Source organism: Jaculus jaculus, chromosome 11 (genome assembly GCF_020740685.1).
Source record: "Jaculus jaculus isolate mJacJac1 chromosome 11, mJacJac1.mat.Y.cur, whole genome shotgun sequence".
Classification (NCBI taxonomy): Eukaryota; Metazoa; Chordata; class Mammalia; order Rodentia; family Dipodidae; genus Jaculus; species Jaculus jaculus.
Genome location: NC_059112.1, coordinates 81786868 through 81806129, shown reverse-complemented (window position 1 = coordinate 81806129; position 19262 = coordinate 81786868). Strand labels below are relative to the sequence as shown.

Genomic DNA, 19262 nt, shown 5'->3' with positions numbered 1-19262 from the left:
ACCTGGAATTCACTACATAGCCTCAGGGTAGCCTCAAACACTTGGTGATCCTCCTACCTCTGCCTCCTAAGTGCTGGGATTAAAAGTGTGTGCCACCACACCTGACTCTAAATTCTAATAAGTTTGATCAATGTAAGAGAAATTTATAGTTAAAGTTCATTAAATTAAGTTCATTAAATTTGAAGTAAAGTTCAGTAAAAAATATTTTCTAAATTATTAGGGCTCAAAAAAGTTGGAAAGGAGAGCTTGAAAATTCCTGAACATGTGCTCCTAAAACTTCATGTAGGTTCAACTTCAAACAATAAAAATCCTTATTTAGTATTTCTGGAAACACCTTTTCCTCTTTGCCATATGCACATTCCATCTGGACTATTCCATTGTTGTGGCTAGTGTGTGTTCCATGTTACCAATGTGCCAGGCACATTCTGAGTGTTTTTTCCTATGTAGGCTACTTGAAACTGTGCAGATTAAACAGGCTTTGGCTTACAGTGAGAGCGAGTCAAGCAAGTGCAGCTCTGATGGACAGCAGGTAACTAAGTACCTGCAGCCTACCTTCCCACAAAGTAGAGCACCGGGTCAATCTGCTGTTTACGTTTGTTTTAATGAGCATTAAAGAAAACACTTTTTTATTTTGACTAGTTTTTTTGTCAGATCTTATGTTAAAAGTACTTGTTGAGAATAAAAATCCCCCATAAATACTTTATTTATTTTGTTTTGCCCTTCCTCTTTCCTTCTCTCTCCTTTCTTTCTTTTTTTAAATTTTTTTTTTATTTTTTTATTAATTAGTTTTGTATTCAGCAAATACAGTCAGTTTGGTACCATTATTAGGCTCATCCGTGATCTACCCCCTCCCTGTGGCCCCTCCTTCTTGAGGTATATGGGCCATGCACTCTGGAGTTAGCCTACAATTATGGGTGGGATAAATGTCTCTGCATATCATGACCTGACATGTGGCTCTGACATTCTTTCCTCCCCCTCTTCCGCAAAATTTCCCTGAGCCATGTTGGGTTCGTTTTTGGTCTGCTTCAGTGATGAGGTGTTGGGGGCCTATGGGTCTCTGGCTCTCTGATTTGGTAGGAGTTGATTTTTCTCTGTGTTGATCTCCTTCACCCTTGTGCTGGTACCCGGTTCACCAGGAAAACAGCACCCTTGCTTGTTTCGCCAATTTTTTTTAGTTTCAGCCAGGGCCCTTTTGCCTCCCCTCCCTTCCTTCCTTCCTTCCTTCTTTCCTTCCTTTTTTCTTTCTTTTTTCTTTTCTTTTTTTTTTTTTTTTCTTGAGACAGAGTCTTATCATGCAGCCCTGGCTCCCTGCAACTTGCTATGTAGACCAGACTGGCCTCAAACAGAGCAATCCCTCTTGTCTCTCCCTACTTAGTGCTGGGATTACAGATATGTGCCATTATAACTGCCCCCCCCCCCTTATTTTTCTTGGTCAAAACTGTTCATACACACAGTGAAATCCAAACAAACATGAAATTATTTCTTTTCACTTAAATTTTTTTTTCCACTTTGAGTGAAATCAAAATTGAGCTTAAATAGGTCAAGCAATCTGTGTGCTAGGCTGTGAATTCTGAAGGAACTGTTGGGATTCCAAGTAGGGCCAGAGCTCTAGTCCTCTACTTCGGGAGGATGACAGCCTTTGGGAAGCCCAGTGTCTCAATGATACAGGAGGTTAACTTTTTTACAAGGGTTGAATATACTATATATAAGATTATGATTCCTGGTCCCATTTACTAAGAGAATAGTTAAGGTGTTTTTTTTTTTAAGGAATCACTTTTGTTTTTTTTTTTTTTTGAGGTAGGGTCTCACTCTGGCTCAGGCTGACCTGGAATTCACTATGTAGTCTCAGGATGGCCTTGAACTCTCGGCGATCCTCCTACCTCTGCCTCCCGAGTGCTGGGATTAAAGGCGTGCGCCACCACGCCCGGCTAGGAATCACTTTTAAGGTGGCTATTACCCACTGTTTAGAACTCAGGAGAGGACCATGTCATATTTCCTACTCCCAGCTTTCCTCTACATGGTCAGCACCATGCTGTGCAGGAAGTAAGGCATTGTCCCCCACACTTCATAAAGCTCACAGTCTAATAGCAAGTTCAGGAAGACCAAGATGCCAGTCACACATCTGTGCCTCTTGCTTCCAGGTTCTTGGGATACAAACAGGCACAATATTCTCACCTCAGCACTGCACTGAGGGTTAAGTAAAACATGCTAAGAACAGTGCCCGGTAGGAAGAGGGTACTTAGCAAAGGTTATCTAAAATTCATATCCACAGAAATGCTGCTAAAGAGCTGCAGAGAGGGATCAGCAGTTAAAGATGCTTACATGCAAAGCCAGGCAGCCTGGTTGGCCCAGGTTCAATTCCTCAGTACTCATGCAATGCCAGATGCACAAAGTGGCCATGCTTCTGGAATTCGTTTGCAAAAACCCTGGTGTGCCTATTCATTCATAATTCATATTAATTCATTCTCTTTACCTTGCAATAAATAAATAAAATATTTTTAAAAATAAGACCCAAATAAATAAATAATAGGAAGTCTGTATTTAATTTTTTTCCAAAGGAAAGCTGCTAAAATAGTTATGTTATCATGTATAAGACAGTGCCAATGTTTCAAATAAAAGCAGCTTATAAGTTCATAATAATATTTTCATACTTCAAGGGGAAAAATTCATAGAAAAAAGCAATGGCCAAAACCAGAGTGGATATGGGTTTATCTAATTCCTAAACTTTTCTTTTGTCTGTTATGCTATGCTATGCTATGTTTGTTATGTTATTAGGTCTGTGGTATGTAATATGCTTTCCTTGGGAAACATTAAATGTGGAATAAAACACTATATACCAGATTTAAATGTAATATATAACAGGATTATAATCACAGGACAAAATCAAACCTTGTTGGTAATTCTTAAACACTGCAAAAGTCCTGTATAACAGGAGGGAAAAAAGTAATGACATCAAAGTAGAAGAGAGACTAGGTAAAAAGACGAGATTCAGTGGAGGGGGGATTTGGGAAGGGAAAAGGGGTGAGTGGTGGGAGGGGGATTATGATCACAGCATATTGTTTACATGTGTAAAAGTTGTCAAAAAGTAAAAAAGAATTGCAAAAGTGCTATTTACATGTAAACCAGTGTACATGCATTAACTACGTCTCATTGCTAGCTTAATTGTTGTGTATGTAGTGAACGGAACAGTGTTAGATAATACCTGTGCTTACAGTGTTCTAAACAGTGATGCTGCATCAAGCAGAGGACATATCTGTCTATTTCTCATTACAATTCTGTATTCCTGACATGGGGAGTTTAAAAAGGTCATTGTCAACCATTCTGAACACTCTCCTGGTATTTTTATTACATGAAAAGAAGGATAACAATAAATTGGTTTTAGCTAAGAGCCCTATGTGTTTTTTGTGTCTATAGATGTATTTCTGAATGTTCAATGTTGCTTCATTTTATATGGGAAATGACCACTTTAGTAAACATAGATGTTGTTTATAATGTAAAGTTGTTTCTCAAGGTATTTTCCGGATAGAGAAATAGCTTAGTATTTAAGACACTTGCCTACCAAAGCCAAAGGACTCAAGTGATTCCCTAGGACCAATGTAAGCCATATGCACAGGGTGACACATGTATCTGGGGTTCTTTGCAGTGGCTGGAGGTCCTGTTGTACTCATTCTTACTCTCATTATCTCCATCCCTCTCTATCTGCCTCTCTCTCTCCTTCAAATAAATAAATAAAAATATTTAAAAAAAATTTTTTTAAACTAACTTGAAGGCTAAATAGAGTAAGAAAAGAATTAATGACTTTTTGACAAAACTGACTTAATTCAGTAAATATTTATTTGAACTCCTATATTGAACTTGATATTTTGATATAGTTCTGTGAAAGATACAACAAAAACTAAGAAGTTATTATTCACTTACATTTTCATAATGACTCAAAAACAAAAGATTTCAGTGCTACAAAAAAATGATAAAGAAAAAAAACTAAGCAACTACTTTTCAGATTTTTAAGTTATCATTTAAATTTGCTCATCATATGTTTAAATAAGTGTAAAGGATTTGTTTTGTTTTGTTTTGTTCTGTTTTGTCTTGTTTTGTTTTTCATTTAGGGTCTCACTCTAGCTCACGCTGACCTAGAATTCACTATGTTGTATCAGGATGGTCTCAAGCTCATGGTGATCCTCCTACCTCTGCCTCCTCAATGCTGGGATTAAAGGCATGTGCCACCACGCCTGACTTGAGGATGTATTTTTTTCAGACTATAGTATATATTATCATTAATAATCACTGTGCACCAGAGTGATTAGGAATACCATTAGGCATGGCACACAACCCCCCACACACCTGTTTCCCACAGGGACTGTCTCTGGCCTTCCATGATTCCAAAGTGAATCCCAAAACCCTGCATATGTATGTGTGTGTGTGTGTTTGTGTGTGTAATTTAATTAAAAAACAGTGTAAGGGGCAAATGCTACAAAATGTCAGCTGGCAAAAATTCACAGGATTACTAAAACCTGTAGAAATACTCTAGCAGGATTTTTTTTAAACAAAATTTGTGTAATGCAGTTTCTTGAATTATGCAAATAAAGGTTTAAGCTATTCACAAGAAATTACTGTGCTTTAACCAATGGAACTAAAATATTATAATAATTTGTAATTCACCACGAATCACAAAATTACATATATAAATGGAAGCTTTTCTATAAGCTTTCCATATATATGAATTTTTATAACACTTTTTAAGTTAGAAATTTTGCTATATTTTTATTCTCATATTTTCTTTCTATTTCCTCAAAAGAACTTTTTCCCCAAAGTAATAAATAGGATATAATTTTTATCATATTCATACTATAGATTTCTTCAACAAAGGTAACTATAATTCTAACTTCTTAATTTGTTGTGTCTATAAAGATCAATATGTTAAGCCACTTTTTCTTGTATTAAGTATGCATTATTATGAGTGCACAATTGATAAAAACTTGTATTATAATCTTCATAAAACATAAAAAAGTGATTTTATGAATTTATCTCAGTGAAAAGTATGGGGTCTGGAGGCATGACTCAGCTTTACAGCACCTGCCTGGCATGCAGAAGCCCTGGGCTTGAGCTCCAGCACAATAAATAAAGCAATGGATGAGGTGATGGGATATTTTATAATTAATTTATCTATTAATATATCAATAATTCTTATTGCTAAAGTAAATCAGTGTTGGGTATAAATTGTTAATTTTTGTTAGAGATAGGAGTACTGAAATCATGTTTTCATAAATAAATAGAAATAGAAGGAGCCATGTAACTGAATTCCATGAACCATTTCTACGTTATGGTACAAGAGAATATAAACATTATCAGAAATAACTTTCAGAGCCGAGGAGACTGTCCAGGGAGTGGAAGCACGTGCTACACAAGCATGAGGACCTGAGTTCAATTTCTCACATGTGTCAGTTACGTTCTCATTGCTAGGACAAGATTCCCAACCAGAAGCATGTAGGGAAAAAAAGCATCTATTACAGCTTACCATCTAAGAGGTAGTTTCAACACGGTGAGGGAAGCATTGCAAGGACAGGATGCCAGAGTCACATTGTCACATCTACAGGGCAGAAATAGAGAAAGCAGTGAATGCTGAATGCTCACCGAGCTCGCTCCTTTTCGTTCAGTCCAGGAGTCCAGTCCATGGGATAGTGCTGCCCACTGTTAGGGAGGGTAGCCCCACCTCAGCTAACCTAATTTAGAATTAGATTAGTTGAATATCCCTCACAGACTTAGCCAGAGATTAGTTTCCATGATGATCCTAAATCCTATCAAGTTGACAACCAGAGATTAACTATCACACAGCACCCACATACAAAAGCAGGGTATGGTTGTGCCTGACTGTAACCTCAGCATGGGCCAGTCAGTCTGGCCAAAAAAACAGTCAGTTCATGGTTCAGCGAGGGATGCTGTCTCAAGAATATAAGGTAAACTGGGCCTGGCACACACCTTTAATCCCAGCACTCGGGAGACAGAGGTAGGAGGATCACCATGAGTTCGAGGCCACTCTGAGACTACATAGTGAATTCCAGGTCAGCCTGGGCTACAGTGAAACCCTACCTCAAAAAACCAAAACCAAAACAAAACAAAAGAATATAAGGCAGAAGAGTGACAGAAGAGGACACGTGACACCCTCCTCTAGCCCCACAGGCACATGTATGAGTGCACACATATACACGTGTACCACAACCATATTCCATACACATACCAACATTATTAATAACAAGAATCCTACCTATCATTATTGTTATTATCAGAGACTGGGATATAGGTTATTACTATCAGAGACTGGGATGGATAGTCCCATTAACACATAAACCAAGTCTGATGGTGCACATCAGTATTCAGGAGGTTGAGGCAGAAAGATTACCAGTTCAATCCCAGCCTGGACCACATAGTGAGACTATGTCTAGTAACATAAAAAGGTGAAAAGTTTAATATTTAAGAAAAGCATATGCTGTGATGTTAGGAAAGAGAAGACAGCGATGAGTGAAAACTGAATGAAAATGTAAAGACATTTGAGATAAAACAGTGAAGTTGTATTGGTCACTTGTATTGGAAGGTCAGGCCTTTGGCACACAGGATTCCTAGATTAGCTCACATAAACCAACTGCCCTGAAAAGCCTGTTAAGAGGTCAGCAATTTACTCATCTTGAGCAAGTCATTTTCATTTTCTCAGCTTTATCTAATATATATATTTCTTATCATCAGATTTATCTGAGATTTTAATCTTGTGTTCTTTCCCACTTGTTCATATTCTTTCCCTTTTGCCTATGGTCCAGCTCTACAATTCCTGGAATATAAATCAGCATATTACAGAAATACTTACATGTCCATGTTTAGTACAGAACTATTCACAACAGCCAAGATACCAGTGGTAGTTTGATTCAGGTGTCCCTATAAACTTATATGTTCGCTTGATACCCAGCTGATGGCGATTTGAGAACTGGAGCCATACTGGAGTTATGTTTGGAGGTGTGGATTTATGGGTGTTATAGCCAGCTTCCCTGTGCCAAGTGTTTGGCAAACATTCCTGGTGCTGATGTCCACCTAATGTTGGCCAGGAGATGATGTCTAGCCTCTGCTCACTCTACATTTTCCCCTGCCATCATGAAACTTCCCCTCAAGTCTGTAAGCCAAAATAAACCATTTCCTCCTACATCCTACTTTTGGCTGGGTGCTTTGTGCCAGCAATGAGAAGTTGACTACCAAAGTAAAATTGGTACCTGAAGAGTGGGGTCGTAGTGTCTAGAAACTTGACTGTGTGGCTTTTGGCCTTTTGGAACTGACTTGTAGGAGGAATGAGGAAGAATCTGAAACTTTGTCCTAAGAGACGCCTTGCAGTGTTGTAAGTACAGTTTAATGGATTCTGATTGGAGTTGAAAGATGTGAATGCAATAAGAACTGCATATGGACTGTGAGGTTTGGCTTATATGGGAAGAAACAACTTTATAGGGACTGGGCAAGAAGCAGTTTGTACAAGAGGTTTACTGCATCTTTCCATGTCCTGAGAATTTGTGCAGGGTTGCATTGTGTAGGAATGGACTGATGTGAGCAAAAGGACATGGCACAGAAAGAAATGAAAGCTTCAGGCTAAGGTCAACAGCTCAGTTCAGCTGCAATTACAACCATTGAGGTTTGGCCAGCTGATCTGCACTGCGAAGGCAGAAAGACCATAAACTCTTTTGAAAGTAAGAGGCCTGAATCATAAAAGAGTGTCTTGCTCTTCAAAGTAGGCTTTATTTTGCCCCTGGATTAACAAGTTGGTAGACCACCTGGTACTATGGAGTATAACAAATACAGGAAGGAGAAAGTCAATGGATTTTCAATGTGCTTTTGTCTTTTGGAAATGGTCATGGACAATTTGAAACAGGCCAGTTGGATTACCTACATGGAGGCCTAATGGATTCATGAGGATGATCCATGGGTTGCAGTTGTGCCAGCAAAGATAAGTTGACTATAATATCAAACCAGCTTAGATACTCCCAAAACAGATGAATGGATAAAAATTATATATGTACGTACGTACATATGTATGTACACACATACATACATACATACATACATACATACATATATATATATATATATATATATATATATATATATATATATCACATATATTTTACAAATGACTAAATGCTATTTAGCCATAAAGAAAAGTGAAAATTTGGCTGGAGAGATTGCTTAGTGATTAAGGCACTTGCCTACAAAGCCTAAGGACCCAGGTTCGGTTCTCCAGGTCCCACATAAGTCAGATGCACGTGCATCTGGTGTTGGTTTGCAGAGGCTAGAGGCCCTGGCGTGCCCATCCTCACTCTCTCTTTCAATCTCCCTCCCTCCCTCCCTGTCTCTCTCTCTCTCTCTGTGCCTCTAATAAATAAATAATAAAAATAAAAATCTGAAAAAAAGTAAAAATTTATCATTTGTAGGAAAATATTTAGAGTAGGGATCATGCTAAGTGAAAAGTCAGACTCATAAAGATGAACATTATAATCTTCTCTAATATGCACAACATTTCTACATATACATACATATATGTGCATACATATGACATGAAACTACAAGAGGAAGACCAGTGGAAGGAGGAAAGGAGGATAAGAATGTACCATGGGGTTTTATATATGTTTAAAGTACATTACAAAAAATAATGAAGTACAGTGCATGCATGCTGAAAATGTCATAATCAAGCTCATTATTTTCTACAATCAATATACAGTAACAAAAAAGGAATTCTGAAAAAGGGAAAACAGAAATAAAAAATATGACAACTAGAATACTATACTACAATTAAAAAGAACAACCAACTGATTTGTGCTGCAATATGGAAATTACTAGACAAGGTGAAGGGAACTGACTCCCAAAGCCCCACAGAGGGCTGGAGGGATTGCTTAGCAGTTAAGACATTTGCCTGCAAAGCCAAAGGACCTAAATTCGATTCCCCAGGACCCATATTAGCCAGATGCACAAGAGGGTGCACACATCTGGAGTTCGTTTGCAGTGGCTGGAGGACCTAGTATGCTCATTCTCTCTCTCTGTCTCTCTTTCCCTCTCTATCAAATAAATAAAATGTTTAAAAAAAAAAAAAAAAAAGAAAAACCAAAGCACCACAGAGAAAGGAGAAGTGTTCTCAGCTGAATTCACAGCCACACTTGCAAGCAGTTGGTGATGACTTATAAACCAGCCACAATGAGGATCTGTTCCTTACTTCAATGGTGGTATTTGTTTATTTGGCTTCACATTTCTCTAAACCCAGAATTATACAAGAACGAGTTTTACTGTATGTAAATTTTAAGAAGTAATTTTTAAAATTTTAAATTCTGATGGAACTATCTTCTTGGATCACTTTAGTGTTATCCACATCTTCTGCTATGGGTAGACATTAAAAGCCCAGATCAAAACCAAATCAATTAAGACTTACTGGGTTATCAGTGGCAGAAGAGGAATATGGCAACCATCATAACCCAGAGCTATACTCCTCAAGCACAAGGTGAGCTTCTCTTATGATTTTATTATTGTTATTTGACAATTTCATACATGCTTATATTGTGTTTTGATCATATACACCCGCACTGCCCTCTTGTATCTCCTTCCTACTCACACTAAATTCCCTTTTCTTCCCAAGTTCCACTTCTACTTTCATGTTTGTGTGTGCATGTGCATATGTGTGCTTATGTGCATGGATGTCTGTGTATGTGTGTGTGCACTATATAGTGCATTTGCATGACTGATCTGTGACACTGCAGCCCTGAAGAAACCAGAGCGAAACAGGCGAGGTCTGCAGCTACATCAATTGTCACCCATCGATCAACACAGTTAGGACTGGCTGTGTATGTGTGTGTGAGTGTACGACTGTGTATGTGAGTGTGAGTTCCACTGAGTTAACTACGTCCACTGGCCATGAGCATGGATAGGTGGTTATTTACTGGAGCATGGGTGACTAGCCGGTAGGGACACCACTAAAGAAGATGACTGCTCCTTCTTACCAACCAGTACCTGCCAAGAGCTCACCAAGGAGAGGAGGGGGGGGTCTCACAAGACCCCCCAACCCATGACCCATGCCAGAATGTTGAAGGGCCCAAGCTTCTACAGGTCTTATTCAAGTAACACAGCTACTGTGAGCTTAAGAGTGCAACCGCCACTGATGTCCAGGAGATGGCATTTTGCAGTCCTGACACCCAAAACATCTTTCCAGAAATGTCAAGGTGACATGACTGATCATTGCCAGACCTTCCAAGGCAGAGCTACTAATAATTAGTAAAATGGTCCCAAAAATAAAGCACCAGAAAGAACATGAATTTCTACTATAATCTACTATCAAATTCTGAGTGACTGAAGACGAAATATGAAGCCCACTGTCTTCACATGTTGTCATATCACTGAGGTGGAAATCAAACACACAGCACTGATCTTGTGACACTGCAGCCCTGAAAAAATCAGGGTGAAACTGGCGAGGTCTGCAGTTGCATCAACTGTCACCCATCAATCAACACAGTTAGGACTAGCTGTACTCAGAGCCTCTGACAAGCAGTCCAGTTTAGAATTGTTCCCCAGTGATGGTGGTGATTATTTTTATCTTCTAATGTTATAGTTTAACTAACTCACTAATGATTAAGACAATTTTCAAGACCAAGCAAGCCCCACTAGCTAAATGGCTGTTGCACTTTAGTTAACATGCAAAGGATGTCCGCTCCCTGCAGTTAGCTAATAATGCATTATAATTAATAGCACTTGGGGAAAGTGTCCTGTCAGCAGGAGCCCTGAGGTTGTTTGCCTAATACAGCAAGATGCTCTCCACTGGTGCCTTTTCTGTTTCATCAACTCAGGAACTGGCCCTGTCCCCACTCTGATTCTTTTCATTCTATAAGTAATTAAGTTGCTAGCTCCAAAAACTCATAGCCCTCTTTTCATTAGAATTTTCTTGAACTGACACATGGGATGCTGTGTGACAAAGGTGACTAACCCAGTCTCACTTTCACATCTCTAATTCGGCCTTGAGCAAGCACGGCTCCTTCACGATGACAATGCCAGCATGCAGAAGCCCTGGCAAGCCAGGACAGCAATTCATCCCCTCCTTCTCACTAATTTGCATGCATATGTGTAGCCATGTATATATTACATTGTTCCATTATATTTAATTAGTAAAGAGTCTATTTAATAGTTACATAAAGAAACTGATCCTAGACATCTTAAACAATTAACTACATCACCTAAAATCCAATTTGCTGGATTATAAAACAGGAGGTGGCAGTTTCTGAGGACAGAGCAGTTCAGTGAAATGTAAGTAAAACACCAGCAAGTAATAACTTCCATGTGGCAACCGGCACCCTCTTTTTTCATATCATTATTAATGTCAAATAGGAACAAACAGAAATATTTTTAGAAATCCAGTGTCCATTCGCACATTCGCCTGCCAATCTCTGTCATCCTCCCTTGCTCCTTCATGTTCCAGAGGAAGGACTACAAGAGAAAAGAATGAGGTACTTGTTCCTCACTTCCTACTTCCCAAAGGCAGAAATCATGTAAATATAGAATATTCAAAGGGGGGAGCAAAATGAGCTCTATATAGTGTGAAACAAGAACCATCATTCTCTTGGTTCTGCAATTGTATTACATTTCAATTCTAATTGCTATTAGAAGCTTTCTTTTTAAGGCACTGGAAGTGGAGAGAGGACAAACAACGAAAACAAATTCTGTCTGAAAAATGCCATAATGAAACCTAGTTCGTCATATGCTAATGCATTCATAAATTAAAAAATGAGTCTGAGAAACAGAGTTAAGCAAGTTGTACAAGCTCACTCAGCTTCAAACACAGAAATTCAAGATTCAAGCTGAAGTTGTTTGATTTTTGAGTTCCTGATCCTGGCTCCCATGATATGCTGTGTCTAGTCACATTTATAAATTTTAACCACAGGTAAGATGAATCCATGACTTTATCTGCCTTTTAACAGGGTGTTTGTGGCACAAGGCAACTTCTAAGGGAGCTCCACCATCAGCTCCTCTGCTGTCTCACACTTCCACCTTCACGCAGCACTGTCTCACTGCCCGTCATGAGGCAGACACTGACGGTGGACACTCTGTGTGTGTTGTTGTAGTCACAGCTTCCAGTGGGTCAGAAGCAGGAAAAAGCTATAGCTCTAGTGTGAGTCACTCTGAGATAACCTCTCCAGTTTCTCTCCATTCTTAGCTTTGTTCTCAGGGGATGCTGATGCAGCTAGGTCTTAGCACTACTTGGCAACCCCTTCCATGGGAAGACCTAGAGCTTAGTCAAAGGGAACACTGCAACATAGCCATTCACCCATTTTTGCTTTTTCTCATCACCACTATGGAGGAGGGACAAGGAAAACATGTTTTCAGATTAGGCATTAGGCTAGGATGGCAAAGGAAGTCCTCCTGGTTCCTTCACAGCTCAGCCCAGTGTAGCAAGCCCATGGTGTCTCATAGGACTTAGAATCAATCAATCATGAGCTGTGTCCCAGAGAAAGTTTTTTCAACTAGCTCTCCACAGAAACCATACTGGTGGACTGCTTACCACCTATGTTTTCATCAAAGAGAAATTCAAAGAGTAAGATTCTCCAAAGCAATGGAATAGCCATGTTTAAGCCTGAGAAATGTAAATTCCTATACAGAATGTGGTGGAAGAACTGCTTGACTTACAGGCATCAGCAATTTCTTTGTCAGACACGTGGGGACCTTGGTTTAGATTAGAGCAAGCTTGGGATCCAAGGCAGGTCAGTTAAAATCACAAGTGTCGGTGTATTTCTTTAAAGAAAGAGATGGCCCATCATCGCTCTCTTTAGTATGTTGAAAGACTGAGAAATCCAAACGCAAGGCTGATATCCAGGTACTTTGGACATCCAGCTCCTAAAGGCACCTAGATGGGCTGCCCGCCCGAGTGGTCTTTGTCATGCTGCATTTGCCGTGGTTCACCTAACCTCAACCCTGACGGCTCAGAAATCACTCTGCTAGGTCCCAGGTCTGCCTGGCCAGGCACAGGGAGCATAAAGAGGTAAAGAACAGAGATTGGGCCCTTGACCTCAGCTTCACCCTAGGCTCTATCCTTCACCAGCTGCCAGTTACTTAACCTCCCTGTATCTCAGTTTCTGCGTTTTAGGGATGGTGGTGAAAATAGGAGCTGGCTTGTAGTATTGTTATGAGAATTAAATGAGTTAATACTAAAGTAGTGTTAAGATCTGGCTCATAGCACTATATGGCATTATTACAAACCTGATAAGAAATAAATATCACTATCCAAGTGGTAAGTTCTTTTGCAATGAGGAAACAGAGTAGTTGAGCAACTGGAGACTCTATTTGACCTGAGCAAGGGAAGTTAACTCAGCAGGGCTCTTGGAGAAAGTAGCATTATCAGCCAGGCATGAGAGCTATTACAACTGAATCATCTCCATTGTGTTTGCCTTTGAGATAGCTTCATGTTAGATGTTTCTTCTACACATATTAGTGTGTTTATCAGGCAACAACTGTGGATATTTGATTGCTCTGGTTACTACATAGTTCTTTTTGCACTTGTCTATTTCAGCAGCTGTAATAATAACAATGATGTGAGTACTGACCATATTCATCATACATATAAATATTCTCTCATACTACTGCTATAAGTATTATTACACAGGAAAAAGTCAAGATGCAAGCAGCTTTGTCCGATATAGCTCTCTGGGATTTTTTTCCTTTATAGTTTCCTTCCCTAGCCCACACATTTGCCTGGATGACTACTGATCAGCATTTAAGACTCACTTCCCTTCTCTAGAAAACAGGCTCTAACTCCCCCTCTGAAATCTCCTCCTCGAGTAGTTTTCTGTATCACCTACACGAAGCGCTCACATTAAAATGTCCTCAGCTGTTTGCTACTCTATGGCAAGCGGGGCCTTCTCATGACTAATCTCTTTCCAGAAGGTGCTCAATATTTTGCAGCAGATATTATTCAGTAGAATAAGCATAGTTCCTGATATTGGATAGGTCCTTTGGGGAATCATGAGATCTATAATGGTAAAGGGCTTACACGTCTCATGAGCGATAATCTTTAAGGTCCATTACAAATCAGAGGCCATAGTTTGAGACTCGGATTTGAGCCAGGCTCACTTGATGATGACCTTCATGAAGAAAAATGAAGTGCTTTCAAGAGGAAGATAAGAAAGGAAGTTTCTAATCAAAATTAGCCAAACTATCTAAAAGTGGAAGACTCCACTAAGTTCTTTTAAAACACACACACACACACATTGTAAATTCTAATACTGTATACTATACAATAAATGCCTACATTGTTCCTAGGTATTACATTAGTTTGACTATAAATAATCCAATTTAGGCAATATTCTCTAAGAATAAAGTGCAGTTATATAATGCAGATTATGACATGAAATGTTATGCAGGAATGAGAAGAGCTGTGTCACAGGATCCACCCCTCCCTGTTACCAAGTGGCCAATGTAGTCATAGCACAGAGCTCCAGGCTTTCTGCACTGTTGAACTCTATTGACGGTCACTGTGACCTTCACAAGCTGCTTCACTCAACAGCCCTTCTTGTCTGGAATCCAAGGGCTTCATGAAGTGGAAATCAGTTCAAACCTGACCAGCACACATCAACGCCCACTTAAAATCTATTACAGGGGCAAGGGATATGGCTCAGCGGTTAACCACACTTACTTGCAAAGCCTACTGGCCCTGATTTAATTCCCCAGCCACCCACATAAAGCCGGATAGCCATTTGTTTGTAGTAGCAAGAATCCTGGCAGGTTCACACACACATACTCACACACACACACAAACAAATGACAAATTTTAAAAAAATTCCAAAGCATAATTGTTTTCGTTAGTCCAAAACACATCAAAAACCTTTCACATGACACTACTCTCACAAACTTTTCTTGGAAGTGAGCTCAATAAAATGACCCACAGACCCTGTTGTCTTGTTTTCAATGTGGCTTCATTGCAAGAAAAATATTTTGAATGAAGTTTTACAGAAGGCTAGCTTTGTGTGGATCATAGTCTAAATGCTACCATAGACAGGAGAGGCCACGGAGTGCAGTCTCCAGTTCTCTGTTTAATCTGAGGGTTGTGGGAATACTAATGCCATCACAGGATTCAGGGCAAGATAACGCGCATGTGTCCTGATGCAAATCTATAAGTTGAAGCTTGGCATGTGTAGATAACAGCACCACTGGAATGCAAAAGCAATTTAATGTTCACGGGCCTCCCAAGTGCATTTCAGAGTCCACTTGTAGCCCAGATAAGCATTGGCATCTGGAATTCTGGATTTTATCCAAGGGATTCTGCAACTTAGTATACTGTCTGGTTATTTTGACTTGAAAAAAAAAAAAACACCTTATGTCACAAAGATGTTTTAGGAGGGACATAACTCTGTGGGATACTCTAAGGTCGCTACTTGCTCCCTATCTTTGCCTAAAACTACAGCATAAGCAACACCAAGAGGGAACCGTAATGTACTCTGGACTTCGGATGGTGTGGATTTGCCAATGTAGGTTCATTTATTGTAGCAAATGTGCCACTCTGGTGGGGGATGTTGGTAATGGAGGAGGTTGTGTACATGTAAGGGCAGGAGGTACACAGGCAGTCTTACAGAATCCTCTCAGTTTTTGTTGTGAATCAAACAACATAGTAAAAAATAAAATTTAAGTTAAGAGCCGGGCATGGTGGTGCATGTATTTAATCCCAGCACCTGGGAGGCAGAGGTAGGAGGATCACCATGAGTTTGAGGCCATCCTGAGACTACATAGTGAAATCTAGGTCAGCCTGAGCTAGAGTGAGCCCTTATCTCAAAAAAAAAAAATAAAAATCTAAACTAAAAGGCCCTTGTCCTGAAGCAGCCTATTTCTTTTATACAACTCTAAATATTGGAAATTATTAAATGAAAGTGAAATCTGTCTCACTGAAATCATGTCCATCTTCAAGGGAGAACACATCTTCCAGATAAATCTTACAGGACCCATGCCCATCCCATTATCATGACTTTTTAACAATCCAAATATCCAATGGCCTAGTTTCCTATGAACATGACCATCACACAAATTAAGTGAATACCAGGAGCCATGCATCCTTTAATTGGTTTACCTCTAATAATTAGTCTGTCACATCAGCACCTTTGGGTAGGCATGATTCAATTTATATCAGCACCTTTGGATGTGCATGATTAAATTTATATCTGCACTGTAATAAACATGGGATAAACTGTGCAATAATAAATGACATTTTCATTACAAAAAAATAAAGTGAAAACTCCTGTTTGTGTCCTGTTGACAGCTTACTGTTCGCAAAGTACCTCCTGCTATTACTGTCCAAATTTCTGATGACTGTTTACCACAGGTGACTGTGGTGTGCTTGGACATGCCAAGCCATTAAAGACTGCTGCAAGCCAAATGGCCTTTCTACCACTCTCATCACCTAACTGCCACTGTCTCTTACTTTGGCCTAAAATGGCCTATCTGCTTAGCTGCTTACAAGTACACTAAGCTATCATTCATTTAAAATGATAGTTCTTGACCCTGTCTGTACATTCAAATCTCATGTGAAGCTTGAGAAAAAAATTTCCCATACTTGGTCCTACCCTCCAAAGAGTCTAATGTAATTATTTGAGGATAGGACTGGTCATTTCATTTTTTCTTAATTTATATGTAGTGTGTGTGTGTGTGTGTGTGTGTGTGTGTGTGTGTGTGTGTTGAACATGCAAGATCATAGGACAACCTCATGTAATTTTTCCAGGTAGAGTCTCACTCTAGCTCAGACTGACCTGGAATTCACTATGTAGTCTCAGGGTAGCCTTGAACTCATGATGATCCTCCTACTTCTGCCTCCCGAGTGCTAGAATTAAAGGCATGCACCACCATGCCCAGCTCAGCTTCAAGGTGTCTGTCATGTCCTTCCATACTTTTTGAGACAGGATCTCTCTCTTGTCTTGCACCTGTGTATGTGCCAGTCCAGTGGGCCCACAACTTTCCAGATTCTCTTGGCCCCACCTCTCATTATTATAGTTTCTTGGGATCACAGATACTTGTGCCACTTTGTGTCCAGCTTTAGATGGGTGCTGGGGAATTGAACCTAGGCCTGCAGATTTGCAAGCAAGCCTTTAACTGATGGTTCATCTTCCCAGGCCCCTCGTGATTTCATTTTGAAAGCTCTTTAGGTAATTTTAATATGCCACATGAGTTCAGAATACCAATTTAAGCCTGTAAAGGTACAGACAAAATATTGCTACAGCATCTGAGTGGTGGGTTTGCATAGAAATTCTATTTTCTCACTGTTTTATTTACTGTTTTCTAATAATCAGAAATATTAAAAGGTTTAAATTGCATGTTAAATTTTTTTCAAAAAAGAAATCAAGTTCATTTAAGCACAAAATTACATTATTCCCTATTACTATTGAATTCATATGATAGATATAATAAATAAGAGATAAAATATGGAATAATACATGAAAATTTTCTTTTAAAAATAAGGCAAATGGGATTAATGCAAATAATTCATGCTCCTAATTGTGATGGGGAGAGCCTTAACATGCTATCATAATTTGAAAAGTTTTTATAGCTCCAGGACAGAAACGCCTTTCAGTGTCCAATCTGTTCCTTCTACATCTTTGATGGGCAGGATAATGGCAGCAACTGAGCTACAGGTAAAAATATCCCTTGATGAGGGACATGCTAAGGATTTGGGGAGACCTTATGTAAAATAGTAAAATTCTATTTTCTTGGTGAAATTCACTATGCCTTTCATCTGCTTTGCTTCTCACTAGATAACTTCCTCTTTCCATTAAAACTGACATCCTTGGGCTAGAGATATGGCTTGGTGGTTAAGGTGCTTGCCTGCTAAGCCTAAGGATACATATATTCAATCTCTCTCCAGATCCCACATAAGCCAAACACGCAAAGGTGAGGTAAGCACAAAGTCGCACATACACATTAGGTGGCACAAGCATCTCAAGTTCACTTTCAGTGGCTGAAGCTCTGGCACACTAATTCTCTCTCTCTCTAGCTTGCTCTTTCTCGAAAGAAAGAAAGAAAGAGAGAGAGAGAGAGAGAGAGAGAGAGAGAGAGAGAGAGAGAGAAAAGAAAAGAAAAGAAAAGAAAAGAAAAGAAAAGAAAAGAAAAGAAAAGAAAAGAAAAGAAAAGAAAAGAAAAGAAAAGAAAAGAAAAAGAAGAGGAAACTGGCACCTTCACTTGTTCTCTCAAGCTGACCTGCTTAGGTGTCTAAGGCTGGGAAGCCCAGTTTACATGTATATAACCTTAGTTAGGTTTTTGAGTATTACTCTACTCACTTGTAAAAAGATTTCTTTTTAACTTTCAAAGTCTTTTCTGACACTTGAAAAAATAAATGGTTGCCTCAGATCACTTATTTAGTAAGCAACAATGTTAAACTTTGGGTTATATTTCTCAGTGTAACTTACCTTTTAATTTTATTATAAAATCCTGGTACTGCTTAATGCCTATGCTTTTTTCTGATTTGGACAAACCCTCATTGTTTCTGCCTGGGTTTTTCTACTTTTCTAGCCCCTAAAATTGCCTTCCTTTGAGTTGTTAGTCCTTTCATGTCCCTTATCTGTGCTGGAGGTATAAGGACCAGTGTGAGAGGATAAAATTCTTTCTGGTACTACTGAAGGTTATGTACACAACAGAAGTACTTTAAAAATGCCCCTCATTTATTTCTTTTTAGTATTCCCATTATTGTTGTTGTTCCTGTATCTCTTTTTCTAAGACAGGATCTTGCTTATCTTAATATAACCACTCATATCAAAAACTTGAAAGACAAAAGATAGCAACAGAGGAAATTTCAAAGCCAATCTCCAAACCTAGAAATATCTCTCTGTCATTGCTGCCCATCTCTGTGTACATGTATATGCTTTTCATTAAAAGTTATTGTGATGTCCAAATATGGACCCAAATGGCAATGGTACCATAAAATTCTACATCCTAAAAGGCAGACCAAATGGTTGAATGTTCACCAGGCCCTTAGAGGGAACACCTGAATCACAAGACACTGGAGAAGGTACAATGAAGACTGACCTTAATCTTCTATAGCTGCTCTCTCTCTCCCTCTCTCTCTCCCTCTTCTCTCTCTTTTATATTACTTATCTTTTTCTTCCTTCTCCTCGTAGGCACTGACCTGTAAGTCCCAGTACCAGCAAGTGGCTATCATCCACAATGAGCTTTTGATCAGATAGACCTACAAGGTCTCTTAAAAGAATGACAGATTTAAAAAAGGTGGGGAGCTG

The 19262-nt window shown here is 39.2% G+C and overlaps 1 long non-coding RNA gene across 1 annotated transcript in view; it reads right to left on the bottom strand.

Annotated features, from left to right (window-relative positions):
- The window catches only part of LOC123464387, a 65402-nt gene that overhangs the window by 2121 nt on the left and 44019 nt on the right, over positions 1-19262 (bottom strand). The window contains exon 2 of the long non-coding RNA XR_006639558.1: positions 5516-5587. This is a non-coding gene — a long non-coding RNA (uncharacterized LOC123464387). The remainder of the gene's footprint in view (positions 1-5515; positions 5588-19262) is intronic.